Source organism: Mytilus galloprovincialis, unplaced genomic scaffold, assembly GCF_965363235.1.
Source record: "Mytilus galloprovincialis unplaced genomic scaffold, xbMytGall1.hap1.1 HAP1_SCAFFOLD_211, whole genome shotgun sequence".
NCBI lineage: Eukaryota > Metazoa > Mollusca > Bivalvia > Mytilida > Mytilidae > Mytilus > Mytilus galloprovincialis.
In genome coordinates this window covers 23,999-40,812 of record NW_027468135.1, presented here as the reverse complement: position 1 = coordinate 40,812, position 16,814 = coordinate 23,999, and the positions used below count along the sequence as shown (strand labels likewise).

At 38.3% G+C, this 16,814-nt stretch overlaps 20 non-coding genes across 20 annotated transcripts; all 20 read left to right on the top strand.

The window, feature by feature from the left end:
* The first annotated feature begins 168 nt into the window (after nt 1-168).
* On the top strand, nt 169-260 carry Trnay-gua (transfer RNA tyrosine (anticodon GUA)). The gene is given in 2 exon segments: nt 169-205; nt 225-260. It is a non-coding gene; the product is annotated as a tRNA-Tyr (tRNA).
* A 338-nt stretch (nt 261-598) lies between these two features.
* Trnaa-agc (transfer RNA alanine (anticodon AGC)) lies at nt 599-671 on the top strand. Its single transcript has one exon. It is a non-coding gene; the product is annotated as a tRNA-Ala (tRNA).
* Nucleotides 672-1,568: 897 nt separating this feature from the next.
* Nucleotides 1,569-1,660, top strand: Trnay-gua (transfer RNA tyrosine (anticodon GUA)). Its single transcript is given in 2 exon segments — nt 1,569-1,605; nt 1,625-1,660. It is a non-coding gene; the product is annotated as a tRNA-Tyr (tRNA).
* A 338-nt stretch (nt 1,661-1,998) lies between these two features.
* On the top strand, nt 1,999-2,071 carry Trnaa-agc (transfer RNA alanine (anticodon AGC)). The gene has a single exon. It is a non-coding gene; the product is annotated as a tRNA-Ala (tRNA).
* Nucleotides 2,072-2,968: 897 nt separating this feature from the next.
* Trnay-gua (transfer RNA tyrosine (anticodon GUA)) lies at nt 2,969-3,060 on the top strand. The gene is given in 2 exon segments: nt 2,969-3,005; nt 3,025-3,060. It is a non-coding gene; the product is annotated as a tRNA-Tyr (tRNA).
* A 338-nt stretch (nt 3,061-3,398) lies between these two features.
* Nucleotides 3,399-3,471, top strand: Trnaa-agc (transfer RNA alanine (anticodon AGC)). The gene has a single exon. It is a non-coding gene; the product is annotated as a tRNA-Ala (tRNA).
* Nucleotides 3,472-4,368: 897 nt separating this feature from the next.
* Trnay-gua (transfer RNA tyrosine (anticodon GUA)) lies at nt 4,369-4,460 on the top strand. The gene is given in 2 exon segments: nt 4,369-4,405; nt 4,425-4,460. It is a non-coding gene; the product is annotated as a tRNA-Tyr (tRNA).
* A 338-nt stretch (nt 4,461-4,798) lies between these two features.
* On the top strand, nt 4,799-4,871 carry Trnaa-agc (transfer RNA alanine (anticodon AGC)). The gene has a single exon. It is a non-coding gene; the product is annotated as a tRNA-Ala (tRNA).
* An 897-nt stretch (nt 4,872-5,768) lies between these two features.
* On the top strand, nt 5,769-5,860 carry Trnay-gua (transfer RNA tyrosine (anticodon GUA)). Its single transcript is given in 2 exon segments — nt 5,769-5,805; nt 5,825-5,860. It is a non-coding gene; the product is annotated as a tRNA-Tyr (tRNA).
* Nucleotides 5,861-6,198: 338 nt separating this feature from the next.
* Nucleotides 6,199-6,271, top strand: Trnaa-agc (transfer RNA alanine (anticodon AGC)). The gene has a single exon. It is a non-coding gene; the product is annotated as a tRNA-Ala (tRNA).
* An 897-nt stretch (nt 6,272-7,168) lies between these two features.
* On the top strand, nt 7,169-7,260 carry Trnay-gua (transfer RNA tyrosine (anticodon GUA)). The gene is given in 2 exon segments: nt 7,169-7,205; nt 7,225-7,260. It is a non-coding gene; the product is annotated as a tRNA-Tyr (tRNA).
* A 338-nt stretch (nt 7,261-7,598) lies between these two features.
* On the top strand, nt 7,599-7,671 carry Trnaa-agc (transfer RNA alanine (anticodon AGC)). The gene has a single exon. It is a non-coding gene; the product is annotated as a tRNA-Ala (tRNA).
* Nucleotides 7,672-8,568: 897 nt separating this feature from the next.
* Trnay-gua (transfer RNA tyrosine (anticodon GUA)) lies at nt 8,569-8,660 on the top strand. Its single transcript is given in 2 exon segments — nt 8,569-8,605; nt 8,625-8,660. It is a non-coding gene; the product is annotated as a tRNA-Tyr (tRNA).
* Nucleotides 8,661-8,998: 338 nt separating this feature from the next.
* Trnaa-agc (transfer RNA alanine (anticodon AGC)) lies at nt 8,999-9,071 on the top strand. Its single transcript has one exon. It is a non-coding gene; the product is annotated as a tRNA-Ala (tRNA).
* Nucleotides 9,072-9,968: 897 nt separating this feature from the next.
* Nucleotides 9,969-10,060, top strand: Trnay-gua (transfer RNA tyrosine (anticodon GUA)). The gene is given in 2 exon segments: nt 9,969-10,005; nt 10,025-10,060. It is a non-coding gene; the product is annotated as a tRNA-Tyr (tRNA).
* A 338-nt stretch (nt 10,061-10,398) lies between these two features.
* Nucleotides 10,399-10,471, top strand: Trnaa-agc (transfer RNA alanine (anticodon AGC)). The gene has a single exon. It is a non-coding gene; the product is annotated as a tRNA-Ala (tRNA).
* Nucleotides 10,472-11,368: 897 nt separating this feature from the next.
* On the top strand, nt 11,369-11,460 carry Trnay-gua (transfer RNA tyrosine (anticodon GUA)). The gene is given in 2 exon segments: nt 11,369-11,405; nt 11,425-11,460. It is a non-coding gene; the product is annotated as a tRNA-Tyr (tRNA).
* Nucleotides 11,461-13,260: 1,800 nt separating this feature from the next.
* Nucleotides 13,261-13,333, top strand: Trnaa-agc (transfer RNA alanine (anticodon AGC)). The gene has a single exon. It is a non-coding gene; the product is annotated as a tRNA-Ala (tRNA).
* An 897-nt stretch (nt 13,334-14,230) lies between these two features.
* Nucleotides 14,231-14,322, top strand: Trnay-gua (transfer RNA tyrosine (anticodon GUA)). The gene is given in 2 exon segments: nt 14,231-14,267; nt 14,287-14,322. It is a non-coding gene; the product is annotated as a tRNA-Tyr (tRNA).
* Nucleotides 14,323-14,660: 338 nt separating this feature from the next.
* Nucleotides 14,661-14,733, top strand: Trnaa-agc (transfer RNA alanine (anticodon AGC)). The gene has a single exon. It is a non-coding gene; the product is annotated as a tRNA-Ala (tRNA).
* The last annotated feature ends 2,081 nt before the right edge of the window (nt 14,734-16,814 follow it).

Below are 16,814 nucleotides of genomic sequence, written 5' to 3'. Positions count from 1 at the left end.
TTCTCTGCTACTCTTGCTAATTGAAATATCTTAATGAATTATCGCCCCTCCTTCCCCGAATATACGTTTCAGATTCAATTGATGGCGCTTTTTTGTTTGTTTTTATTACTAAATGTACAATACACCCAAATACGTATAAATCATCAATTTAACCATATGTATACAGACCCCGTGATAGCTCAGTTGGTAGAGCGGGAGACTGTAGTGGAATAAGAAAATCTGGAATCTCTAGGTCGGTGGTTCGACTCCGCCTCACGGGATATTTTTTGGTCCCATTTCACTCTCAAATATTACAACTGTTCGAGGAATTTTAGCGAATGCACATTAGCGGCTTTTTATGCATGTACCACGTTTCAACCTAGCTTATTCATTTTGTTTTAACGACCGACCGCCAAAGCAGTTGTAGGCATATCACGTAATTGTGCTAAATATAAATAAATCTTCATTAGATCCTTGATTGCCTTTTCCTTGATCACCTATTTCTCCTTGTCTACAAATGTAGCTCTCGAGACTACTTCGAACTGTAGTTAGAACCGATAAAGTGACTGAATGACATCTGTACGCATAAAGGCGTTATTTAATGACATATTACCCAAGAGGGGGACTAGCTCACATGGTAGAGCGCTCGCTTAGCATGCGAGAGGTACCGGGATCGATGCCCGGGTCCTCCATTAATTTTTGAATGTCGCCAATACTCAATTTTTCGGTAGTCTTTCAGCATTGAAAATGAATAGAGTCCGATATGAACGAAATAAGGAAATTGTGTCGATTCGAGTGTATGTCCTGCCCTTACACATGTTACAAGAATTCTTCATGCATTGACATACTCATGTTTATTTTAATGTGATTAGTTCGACTCGTTCACCACATTCGGGATATATTATAATAATGAGTAAATAATCTGTCATAAAGGATTACTGATGTCAGTGATGGTCAGGTTTAGTTTATCTTTGCATCTTTTTTCAAAAATATGCTCATGAATGCTTAAAAAGTAGACAAATTTGAAGGTTGGGAACGTGTTCAAAACTTAACTGGTCGTCTGGTAAAATGAACTAGAGATGCTACGGCATAAACAATATGACAGTTGGATTGGTTTCAAACCCTCACACAGGTATTTTCCGGTGTTACTATACCGGTCAAATTGACAATTAAAGAATGAAAATCCAAAGCCAAGTAAAAAATAATGTCCTCCCCGGCGGGGAATCGAACCCCGGTCTCCCGCGTGACAGGCGGGGATACTAACCACTATACTACCGAGGACTTAGTAACGACTATCATTTTTAGGTACTTAACGCTCACTGCTATCTTGTTAATATATTGAACGCATCCGCAAATTCATAGTATTGATTGCTGTAGGCGATATGTTAAGCGCAACCGATCCGTCATTCTACTTACTTGTTTTCTCTGCTACTCTTGCTAATTGAAATATCTTAATGAATTATCGCCCCTCCTTCCCCGAATATACGTTTCAGATTCAATTGATGGCGCTTTTTTGTTTGTTTTTATTACTAAATGTACAATACACCCAAATACGTATAAATCATCAATTTAACCATATGTATACAGACCCCGTGATAGCTCAGTTGGTAGAGCGGGAGACTGTAGTGGAATAAGAAAATCTGGAATCTCTAGGTCGGTGGTTCGACTCCGCCTCACGGGATATTTTTTGGTCCCATTTCACTCTCAAATATTACCACTGTTCGAGGAATTTTAGCGAATGCACATTAGCGGCTTTTTATGCATGTACCACGTTTCAACCTAGCTTATTCATTTTGTTTTAACGACCGACCGCCAAAGCAGTTGTAGGCATATCACGTAATTGTGCTAAATATAAATAAATCTTCATTAGATCCTTGATTGCCTTTTCCTTGATCACCTATTTCTCCTTGTCTACAAATGTAGCTCTCGAGACTACTTCGAACTGTAGTTAGAACCGATAAAGTGACTGAATGACATCTGTACGCATAAAGGCGTTATTTAATGACATATTACCCAAGAGGGGGACTAGCTCACATGGTAGAGCGCTCGCTTAGCATGCGAGAGGTACCGGGATCGATGCCCGGGTCCTCCATTAATTTTTGAATGTCGCCAATACTCAATTTTTCGGTAGTCTTTCAGCATTGAAAATGAATAGAGTCCGATATGAACGAAATAAGGAAATTGTGTCGATTCGAGTGTATGTCCTGCCCTTACACATGTTACAAGAATTCTTCATGCATTGACATACTCATGTTTATTTTAATGTGATTAGTTCGACTCGTTCACCACATTCGGGATATATTATAATAATGAGTAAATAATCTGTCATAAAGGATTACTGATGTCAGTGATGGTCAGGTTTAGTTTATCTTTGCATCTTTTTTCAAAAATATGCTCATGAATGCTTAAAAAGTAGACAAATTTGAAGGTTGGGAACGTGTTCAAAACTTAACTGGTCGTCTGGTAAAATGAACTAGAGATGCTACGGCATAAACAATATGACAGTTGGATTGGTTTCAAACCCTCACACAGGTATTTTCCGGTGTTACTATACCGGTCAAATTGACAATTAAAGAATGAAAATCCAAAGCCAAGTAAAAAATAATGTCCTCCCCGGCGGGGAATCGAACCCCGGTCTCCCGCGTGACAGGCGGGGATACTAACCACTATACTACCGAGGACTTAGTAACGACTATCATTTTTAGGTACTTAACGCTCACTGCTATCTTGTTAATATATTGAACGCATCCGCAAATTCATAGTATTGATTGCTGTAGGCGATATGTTAAGCGCAACCGATCCGTCATTCTACTTACTTGTTTTCTCTGCTACTCTTGCTAATTGAAATATCTTAATGAATTATCGCCCCTCCTTCCCCGAATATACGTTTCAGATTCAATTGATGGCGCTTTTTTGTTTGTTTTTATTACTAAATGTACAATACACCCAAATACGTATAAATCATCAATTTAACCATATGTATACAGACCCCGTGATAGCTCAGTTGGTAGAGCGGGAGACTGTAGTGGAATAAGAAAATCTGGAATCTCTAGGTCGGTGGTTCGACTCCGCCTCACGGGATATTTTTTGGTCCCATTTCACTCTCAAATATTACCACTGTTCGAGGAATTTTAGCGAATGCACATTAGCGGCTTTTTATGCATGTACCACGTTTCAACCTAGCTTATTCATTTTGTTTTAACGACCGACCGCCAAAGCAGTTGTAGGCATATCACGTAATTGTGCTAAATATAAATAAATCTTCATTAGATCCTTGATTGCCTTTTCCTTGATCACCTATTTCTCCTTGTCTACAAATGTAGCTCTCGAGACTACTTCGAACTGTAGTTAGAACCGATAAAGTGACTGAATGACATCTGTACGCATAAAGGCGTTATTTAATGACATATTACCCAAGAGGGGGACTAGCTCACATGGTAGAGCGCTCGCTTAGCATGCGAGAGGTACCGGGATCGATGCCCGGGTCCTCCATTAATTTTTGAATGTCGCCAATACTCAATTTTTCGGTAGTCTTTCAGCATTGAAAATGAATAGAGTCCGATATGAACGAAATAAGGAAATTGTGTCGATTCGAGTGTATGTCCTGCCCTTACACATGTTACAAGAATTCTTCATGCATTGACATACTCATGTTTATTTTAATGTGATTAGTTCGACTCGTTCACCACATTCGGGATATATTATAATAATGAGTAAATAATCTGTCATAAAGGATTACTGATGTCAGTGATGGTCAGGTTTAGTTTATCTTTGCATCTTTTTTCAAAAATATGCTCATGAATGCTTAAAAAGTAGACAAATTTGAAGGTTGGGAACGTGTTCAAAACTTAACTGGTCGTCTGGTAAAATGAACTAGAGATGCTACGGCATAAACAATATGACAGTTGGATTGGTTTCAAACCCTCACACAGGTATTTTCCGGTGTTACTATACCGGTCAAATTGACAATTAAAGAATGAAAATCCAAAGCCAAGTAAAAAATAATGTCCTCCCCGGCGGGGAATCGAACCCCGGTCTCCCGCGTGACAGGCGGGGATACTAACCACTATACTACCGAGGACTTAGTAACGACTATCATTTTTAGGTACTTAACGCTCACTGCTATCTTGTTAATATATTGAACGCATCCGCAAATTCATAGTATTGATTGCTGTAGGCGATATGTTAAGCGCAACCGATCCGTCATTCTACTTACTTGTTTTCTCTGCTACTCTTGCTAATTGAAATATCTTAATGAATTATCGCCCCTCCTTCCCCGAATATACGTTTCAGATTCAATTGATGGCGCTTTTTTGTTTGTTTTTATTACTAAATGTACAATACACCCAAATACGTATAAATCATCAATTTAACCATATGTATACAGACCCCGTGATAGCTCAGTTGGTAGAGCGGGAGACTGTAGTGGAATAAGAAAATCTGGAATCTCTAGGTCGGTGGTTCGACTCCGCCTCACGGGATATTTTTTGGTCCCATTTCACTCTCAAATATTACCACTGTTCGAGGAATTTTAGCGAATGCACATTAGCGGCTTTTTATGCATGTACCACGTTTCAACCTAGCTTATTCATTTTGTTTTAACGACCGACCGCCAAAGCAGTTGTAGGCATATCACGTAATTGTGCTAAATATAAATAAATCTTCATTAGATCCTTGATTGCCTTTTCCTTGATCACCTATTTCTCCTTGTCTACAAATGTAGCTCTCGAGACTACTTCGAACTGTAGTTAGAACCGATAAAGTGACTGAATGACATCTGTACGCATAAAGGCGTTATTTAATGACATATTACCCAAGAGGGGGACTAGCTCACATGGTAGAGCGCTCGCTTAGCATGCGAGAGGTACCGGGATCGATGCCCGGGTCCTCCATTAATTTTTGAATGTCGCCAATACTCAATTTTTCGGTAGTCTTTCAGCATTGAAAATGAATAGAGTCCGATATGAACGAAATAAGGAAATTGTGTCGATTCGAGTGTATGTCCTGCCCTTACACATGTTACAAGAATTCTTCATGCATTGACATACTCATGTTTATTTTAATGTGATTAGTTCGACTCGTTCACCACATTCGGGATATATTATAATAATGAGTAAATAATCTGTCATAAAGGATTACTGATGTCAGTGATGGTCAGGTTTAGTTTATCTTTGCATCTTTTTTCAAAAATATGCTCATGAATGCTTAAAAAGTAGACAAATTTGAAGGTTGGGAACGTGTTCAAAACTTAACTGGTCGTCTGGTAAAATGAACTAGAGATGCTACGGCATAAACAATATGACAGTTGGATTGGTTTCAAACCCTCACACAGGTATTTTCCGGTGTTACTATACCGGTCAAATTGACAATTAAAGAATGAAAATCCAAAGCCAAGTAAAAAATAATGTCCTCCCCGGCGGGGAATCGAACCCCGGTCTCCCGCGTGACAGGCGGGGATACTAACCACTATACTACCGAGGACTTAGTAACGACTATCATTTTTAGGTACTTAACGCTCACTGCTATCTTGTTAATATATTGAACGCATCCGCAAATTCATAGTATTGATTGCTGTAGGCGATATGTTAAGCGCAACCGATCCGTCATTCTACTTACTTGTTTTCTCTGCTACTCTTGCTAATTGAAATATCTTAATGAATTATCGCCCCTCCTTCCCCGAATATACGTTTCAGATTCAATTGATGGCGCTTTTTTGTTTGTTTTTATTACTAAATGTACAATACACCCAAATACGTATAAATCATCAATTTAACCATATGTATACAGACCCCGTGATAGCTCAGTTGGTAGAGCGGGAGACTGTAGTGGAATAAGAAAATCTGGAATCTCTAGGTCGGTGGTTCGACTCCGCCTCACGGGATATTTTTTGGTCCCATTTCACTCTCAAATATTACCACTGTTCGAGGAATTTTAGCGAATGCACATTAGCGGCTTTTTATGCATGTACCACGTTTCAACCTAGCTTATTCATTTTGTTTTAACGACCGACCGCCAAAGCAGTTGTAGGCATATCACGTAATTGTGCTAAATATAAATAAATCTTCATTAGATCCTTGATTGCCTTTTCCTTGATCACCTATTTCTCCTTGTCTACAAATGTAGCTCTCGAGACTACTTCGAACTGTAGTTAGAACCGATAAAGTGACTGAATGACATCTGTACGCATAAAGGCGTTATTTAATGACATATTACCCAAGAGGGGGACTAGCTCACATGGTAGAGCGCTCGCTTAGCATGCGAGAGGTACCGGGATCGATGCCCGGGTCCTCCATTAATTTTTGAATGTCGCCAATACTCAATTTTTCGGTAGTCTTTCAGCATTGAAAATGAATAGAGTCCGATATGAACGAAATAAGGAAATTGTGTCGATTCGAGTGTATGTCCTGCCCTTACACATGTTACAAGAATTCTTCATGCATTGACATACTCATGTTTATTTTAATGTGATTAGTTCGACTCGTTCACCACATTCGGGATATATTATAATAATGAGTAAATAATCTGTCATAAAGGATTACTGATGTCAGTGATGGTCAGGTTTAGTTTATCTTTGCATCTTTTTTCAAAAATATGCTCATGAATGCTTAAAAAGTAGACAAATTTGAAGGTTGGGAACGTGTTCAAAACTTAACTGGTCGTCTGGTAAAATGAACTAGAGATGCTACGGCATAAACAATATGACAGTTGGATTGGTTTCAAACCCTCACACAGGTATTTTCCGGTGTTACTATACCGGTCAAATTGACAATTAAAGAATGAAAATCCAAAGCCAAGTAAAAAATAATGTCCTCCCCGGCGGGGAATCGAACCCCGGTCTCCCGCGTGACAGGCGGGGATACTAACCACTATACTACCGAGGACTTAGTAACGACTATCATTTTTAGGTACTTAACGCTCACTGCTATCTTGTTAATATATTGAACGCATCCGCAAATTCATAGTATTGATTGCTGTAGGCGATATGTTAAGCGCAACCGATCCGTCATTCTACTTACTTGTTTTCTCTGCTACTCTTGCTAATTGAAATATCTTAATGAATTATCGCCCCTCCTTCCCCGAATATACGTTTCAGATTCAATTGATGGCGCTTTTTTGTTTGTTTTTATTACTAAATGTACAATACACCCAAATACGTATAAATCATCAATTTAACCATATGTATACAGACCCCGTGATAGCTCAGTTGGTAGAGCGGGAGACTGTAGTGGAATAAGAAAATCTGGAATCTCTAGGTCGGTGGTTCGACTCCGCCTCACGGGATATTTTTTGGTCCCATTTCACTCTCAAATATTACCACTGTTCGAGGAATTTTAGCGAATGCACATTAGCGGCTTTTTATGCATGTACCACGTTTCAACCTAGCTTATTCATTTTGTTTTAACGACCGACCGCCAAAGCAGTTGTAGGCATATCACGTAATTGTGCTAAATATAAATAAATCTTCATTAGATCCTTGATTGCCTTTTCCTTGATCACCTATTTCTCCTTGTCTACAAATGTAGCTCTCGAGACTACTTCGAACTGTAGTTAGAACCGATAAAGTGACTGAATGACATCTGTACGCATAAAGGCGTTATTTAATGACATATTACCCAAGAGGGGGACTAGCTCACATGGTAGAGCGCTCGCTTAGCATGCGAGAGGTACCGGGATCGATGCCCGGGTCCTCCATTAATTTTTGAATGTCGCCAATACTCAATTTTTCGGTAGTCTTTCAGCATTGAAAATGAATAGAGTCCGATATGAACGAAATAAGGAAATTGTGTCGATTCGAGTGTATGTCCTGCCCTTACACATGTTACAAGAATTCTTCATGCATTGACATACTCATGTTTATTTTAATGTGATTAGTTCGACTCGTTCACCACATTCGGGATATATTATAATAATGAGTAAATAATCTGTCATAAAGGATTACTGATGTCAGTGATGGTCAGGTTTAGTTTATCTTTGCATCTTTTTTCAAAAATATGCTCATGAATGCTTAAAAAGTAGACAAATTTGAAGGTTGGGAACGTGTTCAAAACTTAACTGGTCGTCTGGTAAAATGAACTAGAGATGCTACGGCATAAACAATATGACAGTTGGATTGGTTTCAAACCCTCACACAGGTATTTTCCGGTGTTACTATACCGGTCAAATTGACAATTAAAGAATGAAAATCCAAAGCCAAGTAAAAAATAATGTCCTCCCCGGCGGGGAATCGAACCCCGGTCTCCCGCGTGACAGGCGGGGATACTAACCACTATACTACCGAGGACTTAGTAACGACTATCATTTTTAGGTACTTAACGCTCACTGCTATCTTGTTAATATATTGAACGCATCCGCAAATTCATAGTATTGATTGCTGTAGGCGATATGTTAAGCGCAACCGATCCGTCATTCTACTTACTTGTTTTCTCTGCTACTCTTGCTAATTGAAATATCTTAATGAATTATCGCCCCTCCTTCCCCGAATATACGTTTCAGATTCAATTGATGGCGCTTTTTTGTTTGTTTTTATTACTAAATGTACAATACACCCAAATACGTATAAATCATCAATTTAACCATATGTATACAGACCCCGTGATAGCTCAGTTGGTAGAGCGGGAGACTGTAGTGGAATAAGAAAATCTGGAATCTCTAGGTCGGTGGTTCGACTCCGCCTCACGGGATATTTTTTGGTCCCATTTCACTCTCAAATATTACCACTGTTCGAGGAATTTTAGCGAATGCACATTAGCGGCTTTTTATGCATGTACCACGTTTCAACCTAGCTTATTCATTTTGTTTTAACGACCGACCGCCAAAGCAGTTGTAGGCATATCACGTAATTGTGCTAAATATAAATAAATCTTCATTAGATCCTTGATTGCCTTTTCCTTGATCACCTATTTCTCCTTGTCTACAAATGTAGCTCTCGAGACTACTTCGAACTGTAGTTAGAACCGATAAAGTGACTGAATGACATCTGTACGCATAAAGGCGTTATTTAATGACATATTACCCAAGAGGGGGACTAGCTCACATGGTAGAGCGCTCGCTTAGCATGCGAGAGGTACCGGGATCGATGCCCGGGTCCTCCATTAATTTTTGAATGTCGCCAATACTCAATTTTTCGGTAGTCTTTCAGCATTGAAAATGAATAGAGTCCGATATGAACGAAATAAGGAAATTGTGTCGATTCGAGTGTATGTCCTGCCCTTACACATGTTACAAGAATTCTTCATGCATTGACATACTCATGTTTATTTTAATGTGATTAGTTCGACTCGTTCACCACATTCGGGATATATTATAATAATGAGTAAATAATCTGTCATAAAGGATTACTGATGTCAGTGATGGTCAGGTTTAGTTTATCTTTGCATCTTTTTTCAAAAATATGCTCATGAATGCTTAAAAAGTAGACAAATTTGAAGGTTGGGAACGTGTTCAAAACTTAACTGGTCGTCTGGTAAAATGAACTAGAGATGCTACGGCATAAACAATATGACAGTTGGATTGGTTTCAAACCCTCACACAGGTATTTTCCGGTGTTACTATACCGGTCAAATTGACAATTAAAGAATGAAAATCCAAAGCCAAGTAAAAAATAATGTCCTCCCCGGCGGGGAATCGAACCCCGGTCTCCCGCGTGACAGGCGGGGATACTAACCACTATACTACCGAGGACTTAGTAACGACTATCATTTTTAGGTACTTAACGCTCACTGCTATCTTGTTAATATATTGAACGCATCCGCAAATTCATAGTATTGATTGCTGTAGGCGATATGTTAAGCGCAACCGATCCGTCATTCTACTTACTTGTTTTCTCTGCTACTCTTGCTAATTGAAATATCTTAATGAATTATCGCCCCTCCTTCCCCGAATATACGTTTCAGATTCAATTGATGGCGCTTTTTTGTTTGTTTTTATTACTAAATGTACAATACACCCAAATACGTATAAATCATCAATTTAACCATATGTATACAGACCCCGTGATAGCTCAGTTGGTAGAGCGGGAGACTGTAGTGGAATAAGAAAATCTGGAATCTCTAGGTCGGTGGTTCGACTCCGCCTCACGGGATATTTTTTGGTCCCATTTCACTCTCAAATATTACAACTGTTCGAGGAATTTTAGCGAATGCACATTAGCGGCTTTTTATGCATGTACCACGTTTCAACCTAGCTTATTCATTTTGTTTTAACGACCGACCGCCAAAGCAGTTGTAGGCATATCACGTAATTGTGCTAAATATAAATAAATCTTCATTAGATCCTTGATTGCCTTTTCCTTGATCACCTATTTCTCCTTGTCTACAAATGTAGCTCTCGAGACTACTTCGAACTGTAGTTAGAACCGATAAAGTGACTGAATGACATCTGTACGCATAAAGGCGTTATTTAATGACATATTACCCAAGAGGGGGACTAGCTCACATGGTAGAGCGCTCGCTTAGCATGCGAGAGGTACCGGGATCGATGCCCGGGTCCTCCATTAATTTTTGAATGTCGCCAATACTCAATTTTTCGGTAGTCTTTCAGCATTGAAAATGAATAGAGTCCGATATGAACGAAATAAGGAAATTGTGTCGATTCGAGTGTATGTCCTGCCCTTACACATGTTACAAGAATTCTTCATGCATTGACATACTCATGTTTATTTTAATGTGATTAGTTCGACTCGTTCACCACATTCGGGATATATTATAATAATGAGTAAATAATCTGTCATAAAGGATTACTGATGTCAGTGATGGTCAGGTTTAGTTTATCTTTGCATCTTTTTTCAAAAATATGCTCATGAATGCTTAAAAAGTAGACAAATTTGAAGGTTGGGAACGTGTTCAAAACTTAACTGGTCGTCTGGTAAAATGAACTAGAGATGCTACGGCATAAACAATATGACAGTTGGATTGGTTTCAAACCCTCACACAGGTATTTTCCGGTGTTACTATACCGGTCAAATTGACAATTAAAGAATGAAAATCCAAAGCCAAGTAAAAAATAATGTCCTCCCCGGCGGGGAATCGAACCCCGGTCTCCCGCGTGACAGGCGGGGATACTAACCACTATACTACCGAGGACTTAGTAACGACTATCATTTTTAGGTACTTAACGCTCACTGCTATCTTGTTAATATATTGAACGCATCCGCAAATTCATAGTATTGATTGCTGTAGGCGATATGTTAAGCGCAACCGATCCGTCATTCTACTTACTTGTTTTCTCTGCTACTCTTGCTAATTGAAATATCTTAATGAATTATCGCCCCTCCTTCCCCGAATATACGTTTCAGATTCAATTGATGGCGCTTTTTTGTTTGTTTTTATTACTAAATGTACAATACACCCAAATACGTATAAATCATCAATTTAACCATATGTATACAGACCCCGTGATAGCTCAGTTGGTAGAGCGGGAGACTGTAGTGGAATAAGAAAATCTGGAATCTCTAGGTCGGTGGTTCGACTCCGCCTCACGGGATATTTTTTGGTCCCATTTCACTCTCAAATATTACCACTGTTCGAGGAATTTTAGCGAATGCACATTAGCGGCTTTTTATGCATGTACCACGTTTCAACCTAGCTTATTCATTTTGTTTTAACGACCGACCGCCAAAGCAGTTGTAGGCATATCACGTAATTGTGCTAAATATAAATCAGGGTTTAAGCTAGGATTTTGAGGGCTTTAGTCACTTTTTCGCGCTATTAAAATCAACCTTATTTTGTGTAAAAGCAAGGGACCAATGATGTATATTACTAGCTTCATCTTTTGACTTTGTCAGATTTTAAGGGATTGAGTCACCAGCATGATTGGCACTTATTGTATGATTTGACTGTATTGGCCATTATTATGAAAGATTCTGACATAGAATCCAGAAATTTAGTTCACAATTTCTCTTCAGTTTGTTCCAGGGGTCATTCCTGATCAACAAAAGTTGGATTCTATTTTTTTTAAACAAGGAATCACCGCAGAAATTAACTTACAATGATTATTTCACTGCATAATCAGTGGCGGATCCAGAGGGGGGGTTCCGGGGGTCCGCACCCCCCCTTTATTTTGGCCGATCAATGCATTTGAATCGGGACATATGTTTGCACCCCCCCCTGCACCCCCCCTTTGCCCTGGGCTAGCACCCCCCTTTCGAAAATTCCTGCATCCGCCACTGATAATCATTATCATTATAAAAGATCTAAATCGATATTTGGAAATCATTTCTATCAAGTTGGAAATGTGTAAAATCCTTTTTGGAACTATTATAATGACTGAAAGGAGGTTGTAAACAAATCAACAATAGATCACGTTTTCTACTTTCGGTTTTGTTAAGATGAAACGAAAACGGGAAGTGGCACATGGATATTAAAATCAAAACGAGTCCGGATTCATCAGAATATTATCATTTTTCGATTTAAATTCCTTTAGTAAGAGATATATATTTGTCTCTTTCGTTTAATTGATTCTAACTGATTTCGTATTTTACGTTTTTAAATGTCTATAAATAGTCAAAGGAATACTTTCACGCATGCGTAGAACACAATACAGGAAGCACCTGTTTAACTCGTGAAAGTTTTGAATAAACACATTAAAGTTCTTTTTTTTTAAATGGAAATTGCCGAAAGTTTTTGCTGAAAATTTAAATCAAATATGACGAAAATGCCTTCGAATGACGAATCTACGACAAACGAACTTCGGATTGTAATCGTTTGAGAAATATTGAAATTCAAATGCGAACTGTCCGGGTTGTTACATTTTTGATTAAATGACGAAACTATACTCCTGGTTGTTGAAATGCCGACAGGCTGATTTTCCTGGGGAAATAATTATGATGGTCATTCAATTATGGGGTTTATTAATAATTAACGGATTAGTGACCCATCCGATGGCGATAAGCGGATTAGTTGTAATCACAACTTGTAACACCTGTTGAAAATGTTAATAACCTGGAGGTCATAAACTTGTCAAAAACATGAAGACAGGTAGATTTATAATTTTTATTGCGAATTTATTTTTTTACACTTTCAAAATTAAAGTGACGAAATTGATTTGAAATATTTTCGTCAATGAGAAAACCCTTTCGTAAAATACGAAAGTGACGAGCGCTAGCAAAATCACTGTATAAATAAATCTTCATTAGATCCTTGATTGCCTTTTCCTTGATCACCTATTTCTCCTTGTCTACAAATGTAGCTCTCGAGACTACTTCGAACTGTAGTTAGAACCGATAAAGTGACTGAATGACATCTGTACGCATAAAGGCGTTATTTAATGACATATTACCCAAGAGGGGGACTAGCTCACATGGTAGAGCGCTCGCTTAGCATGCGAGAGGTACCGGGATCGATGCCCGGGTCCTCCATTAATTTTTGAATGTCGACAATACTCAATTTTTCGGTAGTCTTTCAGCATTGAAAATGAATAGAGTCCGATATGAACGAAATAAGGAAATTGTGTCGATTCGAGTGTATGTCCTGCCCTTACACATGTTACAAGAATTCTTCATGCATTGACATACTCATGTTTATTTTAATGTGATTAGTTCGACTCGTTCACCACATTCGGGATATATTATAATAATGAGTAAATAATCTGTCATAAAGGATTACTGATGTCAGTGATGGTCAGGTTTAGTTTATCTTTGCATCTTTTTTCAAAAATATGCTCATGAATGCTTAAAAAGTAGACAAATTTGAAGGTTGGGAACGTGTTCAAAACTTAACTGGTCGTCTGGTAAAATGAACTAGAGATGCTACGGCATAAACAATATGACAGTTGGATTGGTTTCAAACCCTCACACAGGTATTTTCCGGTGTTACTATACCGGTCAAATTGACAATTAAAGAATGAAAATCCAAAGCCAAGTAAAAAATAATGTCCTCCCCGGCGGGGAATCGAACCCCGGTCTCCCGCGTGACAGGCGGGGATACTAACCACTATACTACCGAGGACTTAGTAACGACTATCATTTTTAGGTACTTAACGCTCACTGCTATCTTGTTAATATATTGAACGCATCCGCAAATTCATAGTATTGATTGCTGTAGGCGATATGTTAAGCGCAACCGATCCGTCATTCTACTTACTTGTTTTCTCTGCTACTCTTGCTAATTGAAATATCTTAATGAATTATCGCCCCTCCTTCCCCGAATATACGTTTCAGATTCAATTGATGGCGCTTTTTTGTTTGTTTTTATTACTAAATGTACAATACACCCAAATACGTATAAATCATCAATTTAACCATATGTATACAGACCCCGTGATAGCTCAGTTGGTAGAGCGGGAGACTGTAGTGGAATAAGAAAATCTGGAATCTCTAGGTCGGTGGTTCGACTCCGCCTCACGGGATATTTTTTGGTCCCATTTCACTCTCAAATATTACCACTGTTCGAGGAATTTTAGCGAATGCACATTAGCGGCTTTTTATGCATGTACCACGTTTCAACCTAGCTTATTCATTTTGTTTTAACGACCGACCGCCAAAGCAGTTGTAGGCATATCACGTAATTGTGCTAAATATAAATAAATCTTCATTAGATCCTTGATTGCCTTTTCCTTGATCACCTATTTCTCCTTGTCTACAAATGTAGCTCTCGAGACTACTTCGAACTGTAGTTAGAACCGATAAAGTGACTGAATGACATCTGTACGCATAAAGGCGTTATTTAATGACATATTACCCAAGAGGGGGACTAGCTCACATGGTAGAGCGCTCGCTTAGCATGCGAGAGGTACCGGGATCGATGCCCGGGTCCTCCATTAATTTTTGAATGTCGCCAATACTCAATTTTTCGGTAGTCTTTCAGCATTGAAAATGAATAGAGTCCGATATGAACGAAATAAGGAAATTGTGTCGATTCGAGTGTATGTCCTGAGAATGGATTGTGTCCCCTTTCATGTCAGATTGGGAAATTTTTGATCTGCTGTTTTCTTCAAAGTTATTGGATTTCTAGAATTCCAAAGTTCGTCATATTTGGTGAGATTGTTCTTTTACACTCATACATCATACATTCAACAACAAAATGAAAACATTTGCTCTCGAAAAGATGTATTCCATTTCTTCATTTTACATCGATTGATTGAAAAAACAGTGAACTGTATTTATCACCTACAAGTGTATACCTATATACATGTACCGTTAGACAATGGATATGAGTACTTGTTGTCATTCGCCTGTTGATTTAATATATACTGAATTACAAAACTGTGCGTTACAACCATCACACGATAGTTTTTCGAATACTAGTAACTTTATTTGTCATGATTCGCAATCTGGTCTGATAAATGAATCACAACAGTTAGTGAAATACTTCCTTAACGACGCAAGTGATACAAACTTAGTCTCCTTATCAGATCCATCTCAAATCATTACTGATCGTATTGACTCTGAATGTAATGGTCTACCCAAAGATTCGTTTATTGCTTCCTTACTTGAAATATGCCAAAATGACACTGATACGCTTGAACAACTTAGATTATACTATTTCAAAGTTGCAAAATGTAGAGAAGACTTCCCTATTCAATGTCCAGTCTTGAAACGGAGAGTTAATCCGAGAGGAAAAACTGGTGAACCACTAGTAAATAAACTTGGGCGCGACTGTTACGCACTACGGCTAGCATCAAGGGGTGAATTTTGCGATGATCTTAAAGAAACTTTTAGCTCTAGATCCGTGTCGACCAATTTGTCAAATATCGACGTTGATGTTACTACTTCAGCACCAAACTTCGACACCATCCTCCGTGAAAAACTTATCCAATTAGAAAGTACTGTCCTCGAAATAAAAGCATCTAACTCTAAAACTGTCTCAAACCTTACTAACCGAATAGACGGATTGTACACTGAGAACAAAAAGCTACATACCGAGTTGAATAAGCAAAAGGAACGTCACATAAACATTCAAAGTCAGCTGAATATAATTCGCTCAAAAAACAGTATGTTGAATGACGCTGTTGCCAATTTTGAAAAGACACAGAAAACAAATATTGATAATCTAACAGAATTATCCCAATATCAAAAAAACAACGAAAGCACTATGCGTGGCACCATCGAGTCAATGAACAATCTTAAGTCAGTTGTTGGTCAAAATGAAAATAAGATCAGCAACATAAAAACCAAACTAGATAAAACTACTACATTATCCAATGAAACAAAATCCAGACTTGATTCTGAAATAATCAGAATTACAAAGATTAGCGACAGTCGTGCATCTGGATTATGTAACCTCAAGTCTAAAGTATCTATTATGTCTAATGAACTTAAAGAGATAAATACTTCCATTCTTAGTTTTAATAACAATACGTTGTCCAACAACCAATCTGTAACAGAACTGAGAAAACGTATGAACGCGTTGGAGAAAAACGTCAAGCAACTAACATGTTCCAACCAAATGTCTTATGCACTTGCTACTTCAAAGCCTGTACCTACTGATTTGACGACAAATACAGAGATTAATGTTGATATGTCAAATGAAAACAATGAAACTGACTCTTCACTTTTGAGAGACTCAATTGTTAAACCTGTTTATGTCAATCACCCTAAGAAAAACGTTGAAAAAGGCTTCTTACATAAAAAGTCATTTGCATCGGTCATTGCGTCTTCAAACATTACACCAGACTCTGTTGAAAATGTACTCAATAAGGATCAACCACTTGAAAACACTAATAATAGTCAACATAAAATTCCGGTTCACTTTCCGAGTTCAGTATGCTCAACATTCAAAGGAGTTGTCCATAAGAAAAAAGTCAGTCGGTTTTATGTCGGTGGTATCGATAAGCGTAACGGATCTGAGAAACTTATGCGGAAGTATTTAGAAGATCGAAACGTAAAAGTAACTTTCATT